Source organism: Mustela erminea, chromosome 1 (assembly GCF_009829155.1).
Source record: "Mustela erminea isolate mMusErm1 chromosome 1, mMusErm1.Pri, whole genome shotgun sequence".
NCBI classification, from domain to species: Eukaryota; Metazoa; Chordata; class Mammalia; order Carnivora; family Mustelidae; genus Mustela; species Mustela erminea.
In genome coordinates, this window is record NC_045614.1 from 67,236,621 (window position 1) to 67,254,369 (window position 17,749).

Consider the following 17,749-nt stretch of genomic DNA (forward strand, 5'->3'; position numbering starts at 1 on the left):
TGAGATCATGACCTGAGCCGAAGGCAGCGGCTTAACCCACTGAGCCACCCAGGTGCCCAATGTGATGCTTTTAAAACAAATGCTTTCCAGCTAGATACTTACTGTCATGCAAAAATATCCATGATGTATTAACAGCATCTTATTTTAGTTTAGTTTAGTTTAGTTTTTAGACTGAATTACTTATATTAATAGACACATTGTGTTGTTGAAAGGTGACTTCATATGGTTTTCCCCTTAAAGACAGTACTAGCAGGTACAAAGATGCTGAGATGTCTATAGCCTTCAGATGTTTACTTGAAAAGTCTGATATTGGTTTTCCTTATCTAGCTGAGGATTCACAAATTCTCCATAATCAAACTGACATCTTTGATAGATGACTAACAAAATTTTAAAAAAGATTTTATTCATTTATTTATTTGAGAGGGAGAGAGAATGTGAGCAGGGAGTGGAGCAGAGGGAGACGGACAAGCAGATTCCTCATGGGGCACAGAGCCAGAGATGGGATTTCATCCCAGGACCCTGAGCTCATGATCTGAGCTGAAATCAAGAGTCGGATGCTTAACTGACTGAACCACCCAGGCGCCCCAACTAATGAAATTTTCAGTAATCCAGCTAGGATCTCCCCAAGGAAGAGACCTATAAATAGGACACATCACAGGAAGGATCTGGAATAGGTAATTACAGTTATAGTGACCCAGGAAATGTTGTCTGTAAAGCATGATTCTTGACACAAGCGGCTCTTCCGGGTGGGATGCCCAGAAGAACTTGTATTCTTGTGACTACTGGGTGGCTCAGTCAGTTAAGAGTCCAACTCTTGGAGTGCCTGGGTAGCTCAGTTATTAAGTGTCTACCTTCTGCTCAGGTCATGATCCCAGAGTCCTGGGATTGAGCCCCGCTTCGGGCTCTCTGCTCAGGGGGGAAGCCTGTTTCTCCTTCTCCCACTCCCCCTGCTTGTGTTCCCTCTCTCGCTGTCTCTCTTTCTGGCACATAATAAATAAAATCTTAAAAAAAAAAAAATCCAACTCTTCATCTTGGCTCAGATCTTGATCTCAGGGTCGTGGGTTCTAGCTCCGCATTGGGTTTCACATGGAGCCTGCTTTAAAAAAACAAAACAAACAAAACAAAACTCATTAGGGATGCCTGGCTGACTCAGTCATTTGAGCTTATGGCTTTGGATCTTAGGAGTCATGAATGCCCATGCCCAACATGGGCCTACTTAAAAAAAAAAAAAAAGAAGAGCTTATATTCTCTTGATAAGTTTTTGTGTTATCAGATGTAGATCTTTCACTCCTATTACTGTTCCTTACTGAATCTTGAGATATCTGAAATGTTGGAATGATAGAGGAAGCACCATATTCATCTTGATACTTCTTACAAGATTTGGAATGATGCCTCAAGTGGTAGAGTTTAGTCTGTTTTGCATAGTATCTGCAGCTGTTCGAAAACATCCTCGCGATAATTTCAAGGTCTAAGGCCCATTCAGGACATGCTCTCTCTCTCTCTTCTAGTCACACTTCCACTACAGAGGGGACATTGTACTCCACTTTCCCTCATGGCAGTTAGGCTGGGTCCTTGTGGGCATTTTGAGCACTTCCTGACAAGGCAGTAGACATCATCTTCTGTGTGGGACGTGGCTGTAGACAGCTCCTTGGCTATGGAGGTGGGGACATTGGGGGATTAAAGCAATGGTGGCATTAGACTCTCTATGAGAACTATTAACAGCATTTTAAAAACCTGGAAGAAGAAACCTCAAAGTTAACCTCCAAAAATGTTGGTCATTAAAAAATTTTTCTGGATTTACCAAACTATTACTTATGTTAGCCATTTCATAGAAGGAAGAATTATGCTTTATACTTTCCAGGTCCCTTCCTTCCTTCCTTCCTTTCTAAGATTTTATTTATTTATTTTTTTTGACAGAGAGAGACACAGTGGAACAGGGAACACGTGCAGGGGGAGAAGAAGAGGGAGAAGCAGGTTTCCCGTGGAGCAGGGAGCCCAACCTGGGCTTGATCCCAGGACCCTGGGATCATGACCTGAACCAAAGGCAGACGCTTAATGACTGAGCCACCTAGGCACACCTGGGGTTCTTTATTTCTTTAAACAAACATTGATTACTTTTACACTCTCCCGAAACAAGAGAAATATTTCCATTTTAGAAAAGAAAAAAAAAAAAGGAAATCTTTGTGATTATGGAAAGCTGACTAATGAACCACAGAGAGATAGTCTAAAAAGGAGGGTTCACAGGTGAGGGGAGCAAGTAGGTGCTTATCCTGATCTGATGCCTGCCTACAGAGGATGTCAGTGCATTGAAGAAGACGCTTACGTCAGTTCTGTTGAAGAAGACACTGATGTCAGTCGGATGGGTAGCAGAGTTCATGGTGTGAGATGTGTGCAAGATAGCATTAGGAACTTGCAGAATGTTTGCTTTTTTTGGATCACACTGTAGAGAAATGGGACTATAATTGGAGCCCAGCTAGACAGGAAAATATCTCCATCATCGTGCACTATATAGCCTCCTCTCCATGGTTGCCTTGGTTAGAGGGATTCCTCGTAATTTTGATGACATCACCATGAAAACATCACATGTAGACAAAATGGACACTGGTTCAGGATGCATTTTGTGGTCCAGCTGGGCTCCTCTTGGGGGAATAACTGAGGACGAGTTAGAGGGGGTTTTGTGCTGTGGACAAAGTAGGAGCTTACGAACGGACATGTACAAACTGTGCCTTGAAAACTTCTTGTGGGTCACAGGATTGCTGAGTTCTTCACTGGGAAGACTTCTAATGAAGGTGCAGCAGAAGTTCCCAGTTTGGGGGGTTCTTCTTGTCTTCTGAAACACGTAATAAACTTAAAAGATGGTTCTGTACAGGTTGACAGTTCTTTGTAAAGTTGAACCTATACCTACCCTGTGATCCAGGGATTCTAGACCCAAGTATTTACTCAAGTGAAATGAAGACCTCCATCTATAAAAAAAACTTATTCAAGAATGTTCATAATCGTACTTAATGGTGAAGGACTGAATGCCTTCCTCTTCGTAAGGTCAGGAACAAGACAAGTATGTCTGCTCTTCCATCCATATTGTATGGGAAGTTTGTGGTCAATAAAAAAAAAAGCAAGAAAAAGAAATAAAATGCATCCAGATGGGAAAGGAAGAAGTAAAACTATATCTATAAGATGACATAATCTAAGGCATCTATAGAAAAGTATTAGAACAGATAAGTTGAGCAAATTATAGGATGCAACATCAATATACAAAAATCAATTCCATTTCTATATACTGGCAATGAATAATCAAACATGAAATCAGAAAAAAATTCCATGTACAAGAACATAGATAAATATAACCAAAAAAAGTGCCAGGTTGAAAGCTAGAGGAGCCCTAAATCGATAAAAGGACATTCTGTGCTCACTGATTAGAAGATTTGGTATTGGGGCTCCTGGGTGGCTCAGTTGGGTAAGCCTTCAGCTCAGGTCGTGATCCTGGAGTCCCGGGATCAAGTCCCACATCGGGCTCCCAGCTTCATGGGGAGTCTGCTTCTCCCTCTGATCTTCTCCCCTCTCATGCTCTCTCTCTCTCAAGTAGATAAATAAAATCTTTTTTTTTTTTTTAAAGAAGATTTGGTATTTTAAAAATCTTTAAAAAATGTCAATACTGAGGGTGGTGGGAGGGATGGGGTGGCTGGGTGATGGACATTGGGGAAGGTATGTGCTATGGTGAGTGCTGTGAATTGTGTAAGACTGATGAGTCACAGCCTGTATTCCTGAAGCAAATCATACATTGTATGTTAATTAAGAAAATTTTTAAATTAAAAAAATTGAGTTAAAAAAAAAAAAGATTTCTAGATTCAATAAAATCCCTATCACAACCCAGCTGGCTTTTAAAATTTTGGGGGGGGGTTAGAAATAGCAATGAAGGGGATCCAGAAGAGCTAAAATAACTTTGAAAGGAAATAAAGTTCCTGATTTCAAAATTTATTACCAAGCTACTGCGATTAAGACAATGTGGTACAGCATAAGGATAGACATATAGATCAAGGGATTAGAGTTGAGAGTCAAGAAATAAACCGGCATGTTTGTGGCTCATTGATTGTTTGACACCGGTGTCAATTCAATGGGGCGAAAGAATGGTTTCTTTCAAAACTGATGTTAGAACAACTGGATATCCACATGTAAAAGATTGAAGTTGAACTGCTACCCACTCCATACACAAAAAATTAAAATAGATCCCAGATCTAAATGTAAGAGCTAAAACTGTAAAGTTCTTAGAAGAAAACATAGTTTTGTTTTGGGGGTGATGAAAAACTTCATAATGTAGATTATAGTGATGGCCGCATACCTCTGTGAATATAATAAACATCATTGAATTGTGCATCATTAATGAGTAAATTTTATGGTATGTGAATATATAGCAATAAAAATATTTAATAGAAGAATGTGTATAATAGCTTTATTCACAATAGCCAAACACTGGAAATAATCCAACTGTCCATTAGCAAGAGAATGGATAAACAGGCGTAGTATATTCACGCAATGCTTATTAGTAATGTAAATCAAGGAGTAAGTAATTTAAAACATTGGTATGCCTCAGAAACATTATGTCGAGCAAAAGAAGCCAGATACCGAAAGGCACATATTGTAGGATTCTACATATATGAAGCTTTAGAACAGGCCAAACTAATCTACGGAGACAAAAATTACAACGGTTGCCTTTGGCGTGTGGTGGAGTATCAGCTGTGGATGAGTGCAGAGCAGTACTGGTGATAAAGATTTCCTGTATCTTATTGAGTGTGGGTCACCTGGGGAGATTCATTTATCAAATTTATTGAACTATACACTTAACAATATGCGTATTTTATGGCATGGAAATTACACACCAATAAAAAAATATTGCAGAAAATTTCTGGGATTAAATATCTCAGAGGACCAGAACTGGGAAATGAAAGTAAAGTAGTGAGCAAAGCTAGGACCTCAAGTTGGCTGGGTACTGGGACCTGAGGCTGTCAGCAGCTGCCAGGAGCTCTGATCCCGCGGGGTAACTCCACTCCATGGGATATGGGAGCATTTGAAGCCGGAGGCTAGATCAGAGCAGAGCTATCCGGCCTCTGAAAGAAGAGGGAAGAACTGCTGGTTGACAGTTGTAGGCCTCATAGGCTGGAGAATGAACACAGGTTCACAGCTAAAATTTGAACTAAGCCTCAAGAACAGGGCTCAGGAGTCAGATCTGTGATACCTCCAGAACTGTAGGACTGTAGGACTTGAGATTTGAATCAAGACCTGGTTGTGGACTGTAACTGTAACCTGCTAACTGGAAGGAGTGGTAAGTTGAATTCTCTAGAAGTTGAGTCTGAGACAGAGATTTCGGTGCAAGCGATTTACTAGGGGCTACTATGCAGAGAGGGGAGGGAGGGTGTAGGGTAGGAAAGGGGAAGAAAGTAAGCAAGGACGTGTGTTAGGGTTCTCCAGAGAAACAGAACCAATAGGATTTTATCTTTCTATCTATCTACCTACCCATCCATCCATCCATCATCATCTGTCTAGGGAACTTCTCTAAGGAATTGATTCATGTGCTTCTGGGGCAGACAAAATCCAAGATCTGCAGGGTGAGTTTGCAAGCTGGAGACCAGAAACGATGGTATAGTTCCAGGCTGAAGGCCCGGAGGCTTGAAATCCAGGAAGAGCCAGTGTTTCAGTTTGAGTCCAAAGGCAGGAAAAACCCAATGTCTTAGTTTGAAGGCACTCAGGTTGAAGGAATTTTCTCTTTCATGGGAGGGTCAGCCTTTTGTTCTATTCAGCTCCCCAATGGATAGGATGAGGCTCTCCCACACCAGGGAGAGCAATCTGCTTTTCTCACCCTAGAGATTCAAATGTTAATCTCATCCAGAAACCTTCATTGGAATTGTGTTTGACCAAATGTCTGGACACTCCATGGCCTAATCAAGTTGACACATAAAATGAACCATCACAAACTCCCAGCATGGGCTTGCTCCTACAGGGCCTCTTAGGCATGAACTGTATCACAAAATTAATCCCACTTTGAGGCAAAGGGTCTGGTTTTTTGGTGTTTTTTTTTTTTTTTAAGATTTTATTTATTTATTTGAGAGAGAGAGAGAGAGAAAACACAAGCTGGGGGGAGGAGCAGAGGGAGAGGGAGAAGACTCCCCGCTGAGCAGGAAACCCGATGTGGTTCTTGATCCCAGGACCCTGGGATCACAATCTGAGCCGAAGGCAGACACTTAACTGACTGAGTCACCCTTGGTCTGGTCTTTTGTGTCCCCATGTCAGTGAGGCATCTTCTAAATTAAGCCCAGAGTAGTTCTCCAGGGAAGGGAGCATCCAAAGCTCACAGCAGATAGAGGAGGGGCGCACCAGCAGGCAAAGGCTTCTGGGTAGGGCACCAACAACATTCTGTACAGAATCAACCTCAAGATTTCTGTAGAGGGATGGAGGGGCACAGAGAGAGAGTGTGTGACAGACAGAAACAAATCTTTATGACAAACTAACAGAAAATTTCCCAGTGAAAATGAGCATGCAAAACCAAATTCCATAGTCCAAGGAAAAAAATATAATTCTAAAACAATGAGCAAGATCAAGAATCAGAACAAGAGCTCTGGGTGTCTGGGGGGCTCAGTGGGTTAAGCCTCTGCCTTAGGCTCGGGTCGTGATCTCAGGGTCCTGGGATCGAGGACCGCGTCAGGCTCTCTGCTTGGCAGGGAGCCTGCTTCCTCCTCTCTGCTTGCTTGTGATTTCTCTCTGTCAATAAATAAATAAAATCTTAAAAAAAAAATCAAGAGCTCACTTGAGATGAACTCAATATAATAGTGTAGAAAATACTTTCCATGGGGCACCTGGGTGGCTCAGTGGGTTAAGCCGCTGCCTTCAGCTCAGGTCATGATCAGGGTCCTGGGATCGAGCCCCGCATCGGGCTCCTTGCTCAGCGGGGAGACTGCTTCTCTCTCTGCCTCTGCCTGCCTCTCTGCCTGCTTGTGATCTCTGTCTCTCTCCCTCTCTGTCAAATAAACAAATAAAACCTTAAAAAAAAAAAAAGAAAATACTTTCCAATAAATGTGCTGATCTATTTTTCAGGAAGTAATAACACCCACTAAAATAACAAAAGATTCTAAATCATTTACTGACGCCAGGAAGGGCAGATCCTACCAGAGGTGTTAAACGAGATGCACATGGGTGTCAACAGTAAACTTCCTTCTAGAACGGAACTCATTTCTATTTTGAGACCCCAGTTCTCTCAGAGGCAAAGACATAATCTCAGTCAGTTCAGTGTCTCACCTATTCCCCCTCTCCTCAGTTCCGTGTGGTGTTACGTTTTTTGGGAAAGGGACTCTGGTCTTCGTCATCTGTTGATGTCAGGACCTGCGGAGATACACTCCAGCCTGTCGGAGCCTCAAGCATCCATCCATGGAGTGACCCACTGAGTTGACAGGCCCTTACATCCAGGATTTATCAGATCCTTTGGCACTCCTCTTGTGACCCGGGAGACACTCCATTTTCTCCTGTGGTCCTCTGTGGCCTCAGGAGGCTTAGTGAGGCTGTCTAGACCTTTGCTACCTCATGTTGCTCTAGCTGGCATGGGAGACCTTCCTACTGCTCTCCACTCTGGGTCCTGTGAACCCTTGGAGGCTGCCTTGGCCCATGTGTAGACATCCACGCTATGCTGTCTCCCCACCTGCCCCGTGAGGGGGACCTCAAGGATCTTGCTTCTTCCCCAAGCTTGGCCTTGGGAATGATGGGTCAAAAAGCCCCATTTGCTAAGATATCAAAACCTTGGTAGGGATGCTATTATGCTGCCTAACCCCAAGGGCTTAGTCATGGGAGGTAGCCATGCTAGAAATCTTCTCAGGACTCAGGGATGCTCACATAATCTGCCCTTTTTGCTTTCTTCTGACTCCTCTCCTCCGCTGTCTCGGCGTGTCGAAGTCATTTGCCTCTGGGGCCTCCTCCAAAGAAGTTGAACCTGGAGGGCGAAGGTGAGCATGTGTCATGTCAGGAATACAGACAGGACATGTTTATGTTAAAAACGATCAGAAGTTCAGAGGTGGGGGGCACCCGAGTAGCTCAGTCAGTTAAGCATCTGCCTTCAGCTCAGTTCTTGATCCTGGGGTCCTGAGATCGAGCCCCACATCGGGCTCCTTGCTCAGCCGGAAGCCTGCTTCTCCCTCTCTCTCTGCCTGCCACTCCCCCTGCTTATGCTCTCGGTCTCTGTCAAATAAATCAAATCTAATAAATAGATAAGTTAATTAATTAATTAATTCAGAGGTTGGAGTAGACAAAGAAGAGGAGAGAAGATAAAAGGATGGACAACCTATACGGATGACAGGAAAATGTCTTGTGAAAACTGGAATATCTAGGGGCACCTGGCTGGCTCAGTCAGAAGGGAGAGTGACTTTTGATCTTGGGGTTGTGAGTTCAAGCCTCACATTGGGTCTAGAGATTGCTTGAAAATAAGATCCTTAAAAAAACACCCTGGAATATCTAATATTCAAAACTACTGAGCTTATGTTGTGCCACATAGACTACCCCTAGCCCACAATCTCTTCAAAGCTTCTATAAAGTTCTAAAGATAACCTCACCGATGTGGGTGAGGTTTTTGTGAAACTCAAGGGACTCGGCTCCACATTTGAGTCAAGATACTGCAGCAGGGTGTGTGGGATGGTGAAATCATTCACGAACTGAAACAATTCAGTGGAAGCAGAGGTAGAATGTCTAGCCAGAGGAAACTGAGAAAGTGAGCCCTCCAGCGGGAAGCCTGCTGTGAGCAGTTCACAGAAACTTGGGAAGGTTTTGAAGACAGATCTTATCAGATTCTTCAACAGAAGGACACCTGCTCTCAGGTCTGTGTCAGACCTGCCGGAAGGAATGCTGGAGACATGTGGACGCCCTCTTTGCCTGGGGACACAGTCACGGAAGGCCTCTTTCACCCATGACGCATCGATTGAGAACCTACTAGGGGCTAGATGTGCTGGAATGGGTACCGAGGACGCAAGAATGAAGGTCCCGGGGCACCTGGGTGGCTCAGTGGGTTAAAGCCTCTGCCTTCGGCTCAGGTCATGATCCCAGGGTCCTGGGATCGAGCCCCGCATCGGGCTCTCTGCTCAGCAGGGAGCCTGCTTCCTCCTCTCTCTGATTGCCTCTCTGCCTACTTGTAATCTCTGTCTGTCAAATAATAAATAAAATTAAAAAAAATAAATGAAGGTCCCATGGAACTGGGCAGTGGAAAACAAACACGTGGCCTATTTCGAGCTACGTGCCATAGAGAGGGATGTAACTGCAGAAGGGATTAGCAGCCCCTGCACAAAGCAACTTGAGGGCAGCCTAGCTCTTGGAGCACATGTGGGAGCTTGTTCTCTGTCCTACACATTTCCTCTTCTTCACCCAAGGCTCACTGAACATTTTGCCAGCGCGGTCCTAATCTGCAAGTCTGCATTTCTGACATCGTGCCCTGGATATTTACTTGTGTCCTCTGCCTAATTAAAAGTGGGATGTTTCTCTTCTTTGTCGGGTACTGTGATCATCGTGGGCTACTGCTTGGGGAGCCCAGGGCCACATTGCAGAAGCTCCATGAGGACCACTCGCTGACATCGGGCGAGCACAGGTGAATTATTACCAACAGTGTCTCCAAAACAGGAAATTGCCCCTCATCTCAAAAACCCCTGGGTGAGATAACTGCCTTAGCATCTAGAGTTAGGACCAAGAACAACAGGCTCTTTTTGGAGAGGGGCCTCTGTCCCAAAGAGACCATGAGATTCTCAGTACATTTAGTTTGAAGATGTATGGATTTTGGGGGACATGTTTTCTCCAAGTGGGAGTTGGAAAGAACAGTTCTCCCCCTCCATTTTCCATAATAACAGCAATCAAAATAAAACAAATGTTGTAAGTTTCAGGCATTGAAGAAGGAAATAAGCTTGCATCTTACAGATTCCTACAACAGGAATTCATGGTATCCTGACACAAAAAGAATTTTGTTAACAAAAATTCCTGCAAAAAGTCCTAGCTTCTACTTCCCTTCATTTTTCTTTTTTAATACTTTATTTGACACAGAGAGAGAGAAGGGGGAGTAGCAGGCAGAGGGAGAGGGAGAAGCAGGCTCTCCTCTGACCTGATGCAGGCCTCGATCTCTAGACCCTGGGATTATGACCTGAGCCAAAGGCAGATGCTTAACCAACTGAGCCACTCAGGGGCCCCCTTCCCTTTCTTTTTAATGGATGAACAAATCCAAATACTCTCTGAGACCACTCAGCAGAGAGAGGTAGCTCTGCCCAGTGGAGGCCTTGCTTATCTGCTGGAATCACTGGGGGAGGACAGAGGATGGGGAGGCCGGGCCTGAGCCTGGGCTTTGTCTGTGCCGCTGACTGCCTGTGTGACTTTGAGTCTGCGTTTCCCCTCTCTGGACTCAAAGTTCTCTGCCTTCATGGTACAGATGAAAATTCGGCTATTTTGTTTTGTAGTTCTCGAAGTTCTGTTTAGTTCTCTCACAAATCTGTGAGATCTTGTCATAGTTTCCCATCCCCTGCAGACATTGTTTATTGGTCTTTAAATATTGTATTTATTTTAAAATACATTTTGTAATTTCAATATCTGAAGCCTGGGTGGGTCTGCTTCTGCTGGTTCTAGTCTATATCGTTTTGTTTTTGTGTGTGTGTGCGTGCTTATATTTGACTATGACTGTTCTTTGAACCTGAAGATTATTTGGGGGGATTTCCCAAGGTGTGGGATGAAGCTGTCCTTATTCCAAAGAGGACTGCTTCTGTCAGACACAAAGGGGCATTACCAGTTTTGCACAGGACTTCAGCTCACAGCCTGATGTTTAGTGGACTACCTCAGTGATGCAAGTTTAGACCACAGATCCACAAAGGTCCAAAGATCCACACAAGGGCTGGCCTGTGCTCAGAACCTCAGGGAGGGGTCATATCACTTATTCTTATCTCACTGCACAGTCACGCTCTTGTCCCTACATCCCCAGGGATTTAGACAAGGGAAGGTGGTTTCCATTTGATCCTAAGGATCAGAGCCCATCAGCGTAATGTGGGCCTGACTCCCACTGGACCTCCCAACCTTGAAGACCCCTGCTCCCACGTCTCACGAAGAAACCCCAAGACAGTTTCTAGTTTCACCACTGGTTTACTTTAGATTGCCAAATGCAAACATGTCTCTAAGGATTTGTTTATCTCTTTCTTACTGTTGCGTCAGTTTTTCAGGGCTCTCCAATAAAGGGTTGTCCGTTTCTCTTTATCATTCTATCATTTTTTTCTTTATATATTTTATTTTATGGATACATGTTTAGGACTGACCTATCTCTTTGATGAGGAGTAATTTCAGCATTTTTGTGGTGACTTTCTATTCCTAAAGATGCTTTCAAGATTAAAGTCTGGTTTTTCTTGTTGTTTGTGGGGGCTATCACTGCACTCTGGCAACTACGGGAGGAATGCTGTGGATGGTGGTTGCTCTGTCAGCCTGGGGCCTTATGTGAAAACAACAGGGAACCGCAACCCCCAACTGATGGCAAAGGATGTAGCAAGAATGAGAAATAATCTCCTTTTAAACTACAAAGATTTGGGTGTCGTTTGTTATGGGATAGAACTTAGTCTTTACTGACCAACACAGAAATATTGGGCTAACGCCTCAACAGTGTTATCCTCATTATATACAATCAAATGAGACACTTCACATCAGCTTCCTGAACACCTCTGCAGCCCACATGTTCTCAACACTGTCCATCCCCATCACTCACAAGTCTGGGACTGGCCTTACTCTCTCATGGCTCTGGCCGTCTGCAAGTATGGTCAGCTTTACCCAGCACACTTTCCCCACACTTCAGGTGGCCAAATATTATCCTTTAGGCTTCAAGGTAGAGACCTACAGCAGATGCAGAAGATGCTTGCCCAAGTCTCCATCAGGGAGTGGTTACCCAGTCTCCAGCGTCTGTGAGTACTGGTTGCAACCTCACGAATGCCCCTCTCTCCCCTTGTTTTGGGCTCCCCTCCATGAGTTCCTCAGAGCACAGCTAGGCGGCTGCTCTCATGACAGCCTACAGTCAATGGCTGGCTGGCATGGCTTCAGGTAATAAGTCTGGACGCCCTGACTCAAGATGAGATCAACTTTGTGGTACAATGAGTACATGTGTTTCTCTGGAACCAGCCGCCCAAACTGCCTTACCGCCTGACCTCAGACATGGGAGTAAGCCCAGCCAACAGCGGCAGAGCCCCGTCCAGACCAGAACTGCCCAGCAGAATTGCGAACTGAGTCAACAGTGGCTGTTCTCAGCTGAAGTTAGTCTCCTGGCTTATCTTCATTCCCCGACCCATGTTCTTCCCTCACTCCCTCTCTCCTTGGCTAAATTCCATGCACTAGAGCTCCTGTCTGAGGTCCTGCTGGCCCCTGGACTGTGAGCCCATCCTGCGCTGCTCTGCCACAGTCCTGTTCCGGTCATGGTGACAGTTCCATGCAGCTGGTCACCATGCATGGAGTCTGTCTGTTTACTTACCTCTCCTGCCAACTATAAACCTCTTGAAGGCACGGGACTTGTTCTTATTGCTACTGAGAGTAGCTCCATGCTCTTGAGAGAGGGGATGGTTAAGTGGTTACCATTTTATCTTCAATGCCGAGCAGGCACGAGGTCCCCACTGAGAGTTGAGGACATGAATGAGCACTGACCTGGATTGAGCCAAGAGACACAGGCTATAAGCACTTTTGTAGGGCATATAGCAGACGAATAACGTTTCCACAGAGAATGGATCTTGGAGACTTTTCAGGTGCAGAGACCAAGGACTTCAGTGATAGAATTTTTGTACAGAAGGGACAAATCAGTGTAGAAAAACATGGGAGCAGAAAATGGCAGAATTTTGTTACCAAGAGAAAGAGGAGCATTCGAGAACAAGATGACATTGAAAGTTCCTGCTCAGTGGGGAGGGGTTCAAAGTCTGGTTTGCTCCCACCGTGAGGTGCGTACCTTTGCACAGTGTTATCTGTTATGTTATCTGTTCCCGTACAGGACCGTGCACACGGAGCTCTTTTTTTTTTTTTTTTAGATTTTATTTTATTTATTTGACAGACAGAGATCACAAGTAGGCAGAGAGGCAGGCAGAGAGAAAGAGAGGAAGAAGCAGGCTCTCCGCTGAGCAGAAAGACCGACGCGGGGCTCGATCCCAGGACTCTGGGATCATGACCTGAGCCGAAGGCAGAGGCTTTAACCCACTGAGCCACCCAGGCGCCCCTTTTTTTTTTTTTTTTAAAGATTTTATTTATTTGAGAGAGGCAGGGAGTATGAACAGGGGAGAAGCAGATTCCCCACTGAGAAGAGGACTTGATTCCAGGACCCTGAGATCACGACCGAACCGAAGGCAGATGCTTAACCGACTGAGCCACCCAGGTGCCCCCCAATACTGTACTTTTACAGCAGGAGGAGAAGGTGGCTATTCTCGACAGCACTGCTCTGTTTGACCGCCTCAGATGGGAGGCTCCTTCCCAGCTGGTAAGAGTTCAGAGTGGAAAGAAATCGGATGATCATCGCCATCTCCTTTCTCCATCCTCCCGAACAATCAGAATTCCGTCTTCCAACCAACGAGGCTGGTTTCTGTAGAGTCTGTAACAAGTCTGACTTGAATCTGCTAACCTCAAGACAAGGCCCTGAAGATGAATGGATTCTAGTGAACACCTCCCTTGTATCAGCTGATCAGGAAATCACAGAATCTTTGAAAAGAAAGACAAAGCCGGTCCTCTACCCAGTTGTCTCTCCTCTGGCTTTCTTCCTACAGATCCTGAAAACGGCAAAAGTCCCATCTAGTAAAAAGATTTGGAATGTAGCTTCTAGGCCATCTCGATTTCCAAGTACAAAACGGTGGAAGGTTCATCAAGGTCCCTGAGGGCTCTGGGAGGAGCCCGACCACCTGTGGTCCACTCAGATGACCTTGTCAGTGTGTCTGCTTGAGTGCTTTACTCTGTTCATTCTTTGCAGATGTGTGTGCTGTTGTTTACTGAGGATGGCGGAATGTGGGCAAGTGAGGCCAGTCACCCACATAGAGAGTTCCGAGGTTTTTATCATCCCAAGGGCTCAGTGGATTCAGTGAGCCGTGCTTCTCCATCTGGCCCAGTCTTCTCAGCCAGGCTCAGCTCAAGGGAGTGTCAGTCACCATCTGACTGCTCAATGGCATTCCCATGTCACGTCTCTCTCTGCTCACCCCTTTCAGAGAAACCTGCTGCTCACGAAACCTTCCTGCTCAGTTTCTGGGGGAGTTTGCTGAGTGTCAAAGAACAGATTAAGGCCATGCTCTACAACAGTGGGTTTTACTGGGGAGGGACGCCTGGTGTGGAGGCCTCCTCGCCTGTGTCCAGAAACTGACCTGTGTCCACTGGGATCCCACATATTTGGGCTGTTCTGATCTCCACAAACACGCAAACGACAGATGGGTGGACACTAAGTTCAGGACACTACTGTCCGGGTGGAGAGAGCTCCAATCCCTGCATCTCTCTCTCCACTCGGAACTCCAGTCAGACTGAGCTGCGTGGCATCAGTTTCTGGAATTCTCCATCATCTCTCCAGACCCTGGATCTCTGCAGGTACTGCTTCCCTCCCCAAGCACCTTGTGCTGTCTTCACTTCTACCTCTTCTCCTCCTCTGACTCCCCACCTGGCTCAGCTCTAGGAAGCCAGCCCTGAGCAACCCGGCTTCCACATCAAGTCTGCGAATAGATCCAGATATCACAGGGCTCTGGTGTTACTCCTCAGCACTGTATCCTCAGCACAAAGTCACGCTGTCCATTTACTCACCCGTGTAAGAGAGGCCAGAAGGTGTCCTACTCAGTAGCGTGGGGTTCAGAGTAAGTACTGAATAAACATTGAGTGAGTAAATGGAAAAAAAAAAAAAAGCCCACTCTAATGGCTAAAGCTGAGGAGCCCACTCACCCCTGACCGTGATCAGACCTGAAACCTTAGGGCTTCCTCACTGGCACTTCTCGGGACACCTCATGATTTCAAAGGACATGTGTGCCACAGCAGCCTGAGCACACTGGGAAAAAGATCCCATCGCTCAGCAAGAATTAAAGTGGAAGCAAATTGGAGAGAGGGCACCTCTTGCTCAGAAATCTAGATCGAAAGATGTCCCCAAAGAGAATAAAGGGGGAAATCAGATTGAGGTCTAAGGGCAGTGCCCATCTTTTCACACCGGCATGACTGTGGCTGGTGGTGGGTTTACCCAGTGGATTTCTAGTCTGGGTTCAGAGTCACAATTCCCCTTATGTTAATACCTTGCGGGATCACCAGGGGCCAGCTAACCTGCAAAAGAGAGGGATTCAATTCATTACACACAGGCTAAATGTACGTGTTGTGAACCAAGCACGCTGCTCTGCCGGGGGGGCTTGGGCCAAGGGCAATTAGGTCTCAGTTCATGCTCAAAAGGTTCTTAGACTTTTAGTGGAATGGGCAGAAAGAGAGAAAACTGGTTATGTTACGCCCAGCACTATATGTACTTGTGAGAGGGTTATTATTATTTTTTAAATGGCCACAGATTGGGGCGCCTGGGTTGCTCAATTGGTTAAGCGTCTGCCTTTGGCTCAGGCCATGATCCTGGGTTCCTGGGATGGAGCTCCATGTTGGGCTCCCTGATCAACAGACAGCCTGCTTATCCCTCTCACTCTGCCTGCTGTTCTACCTACTTGTGCTATCTCTCTGTCAAATAAAAACCTTTTTTTTTTTTAAAGATTTATTTATTTGACAGACATCACAAGTAGGCAGAGAGGCAGGCAGAGAGAGGAGGAAGCAGGCTCCCCGCTGAGCATCAAGCTCGATCCCAGAACCCTAAGATCATGACCTGAGCCGAAGGCAGAGGCTTTAACCCACTGAGCTACCCAGGCGCTCCTGTCAAATAAAAACCTTAAAATAAATAAATAAATAAATAAATGGCCACAAATTCTTTGTCCTTCCTCCTATCAAGTGGTGGGATCTCTGTGCCCTCCGCTTGAATCCAGGTGTGTAGCAGAGTCCAGTGGGATTGTGTGACTCCTGAATCTTGGTCTTACAGAGGCATGCAGGTTCCGCCTGGTTCTGCTGGGAAGCTTACTCATGTTCTCAGAACCTGGCCACCGCATTGGAGAAGCCGGAGTCACACGGAAAGGTCCTACGTAGTTGCTTCAGTGAAAGTCCCACCTGAGCTCAGACTTCAGGTCATCCCAGCCCCAGTTCCAGGTGTGAGTGAAGGAAACTCCAGATGATTCCAGTATCCAACAGCTATCACAGAACAAAGACAGGCCATCCTACCGCCCATGTACAGGTTCCTGGTCCCTAGAATCATGCATCACAAAATAGTTGTTTTCTGCCAGTTATACAAACTTTATTGAAGTGCTTTATATACAATAAACAGACAACAACCCAAACAGGATGCAATGATGAGAAATGCCCTTTGGGCTAGGAATTTAACACATTGGCCCTGGAAGTCCGTGCCCCCCCACCCCTTCCTCTTCTTTGGTTAAGGTTTTGTTATGCACAGAGCTGGAGGAGGAACTGAGTCCTTCTTGGCAGCCTTGGAAACCTTCCTATGGCGGCTGGGACATTCTTCGGCTCTTCTCACTTCTTCCTGGTGTGGATGTGAGTCTGGTCCTTTTCTTGATCATCTTGAGTGCCCACTTGTCCTTGGAGAACTTGAGCAGTTCCTTGGTGTGCTGCTCATAGGGAGCAAAGCAGCACACCCACTGAACCCATCCTGCATGACTTGGCGTGCTTGGTGAGGTGCTGGGGACAGCTATGCATCAGCTCACTCATGTCCTTGGTTGTCTTGTGGCCCTTGTTAAGACCCATGGCCATGGGGTAGCGCAGAGCCATGGCTGCTTCTCTTCAATGGCTGCTGCAGCAGAAGGGCCCTACTTAGGTTTTGAGAACAAGAGTCTTTTCCATAGGCTGGGGCAGCCTCCACCCCTTCCCCCCCAGCACCCTGCAATGCTGGAGGGTCTTGACAGTTGACACACCCTAACTTTTTTTTTTTTTTTAAGATTTTATTTATTTATTTGACACAGAGAGAGAGATCACAAGTAGGCAGAGCAGCAGGCAGAAAGAGAGAGGGAAGCAGGCTCCCTGCTGAGCAAGGAGCCTGATGTGGGGCTCAATCCCAGGACACTGGGATCATGACCTGAGCTGAAGGCAGAGGCTTAACCCACTGAGCCACCCAGGTGCCCCTACACACACTTGTGTTTTGTGGAACTTCCTCTACTGCCAACAATCTGTGTCCATGTTTCATTTTTGTTTTTTGTTTTTAAAGATTTTATTTAAGGGAGAGAATGCACATAAGCCAGGGGAGGGGCAAAGAAGCAGACCCTCATTGAGCAAGGAGCCTGACGTGGAGCTCAATCCCAGGACCCGGGGATCATGACCTGAGCCAAAGGCATCCATTTAACCAACTGAGCCACCCAGGTGCCCAGTGTCCATGTTTTATACCAGACAGTCTCCTTCCCCTTTGCATCCTTCAGCCAAGCACAGTGCCTGGTCAGGAAAACCAGCATGTTGAACTGAACACAAAGGGATACAGTAAGGGTGGTGGTTCCTAGGTGGTCTTTCTTCCTCCTTGTCTCTCAGGCTACCAGATGATGGCTTATCAACTTCTGTGGAGCAAAGGATCCAACTAGCATTCAGTAAGCACCTAGTCCATGACAAGTGCCATCTCGAGTGTTTTATGATTACTGCATTGATATGATTACTCCTACACGTAGGAGATAAGGAAATTGAAGCTTATAAGTGAATTGCTTATTTGAGA

The 17,749-nt window shown here is 45.7% G+C and overlaps 1 pseudogene; it reads right to left on the bottom strand.

Moving 5' to 3' along the window:
• Positions 1–282: 282 nt before the first annotated feature.
• Positions 283–16,824, bottom strand: LOC116589558 (annotated as a pseudogene).
• Positions 16,825–17,749: the final 925 nt, after the last annotated feature.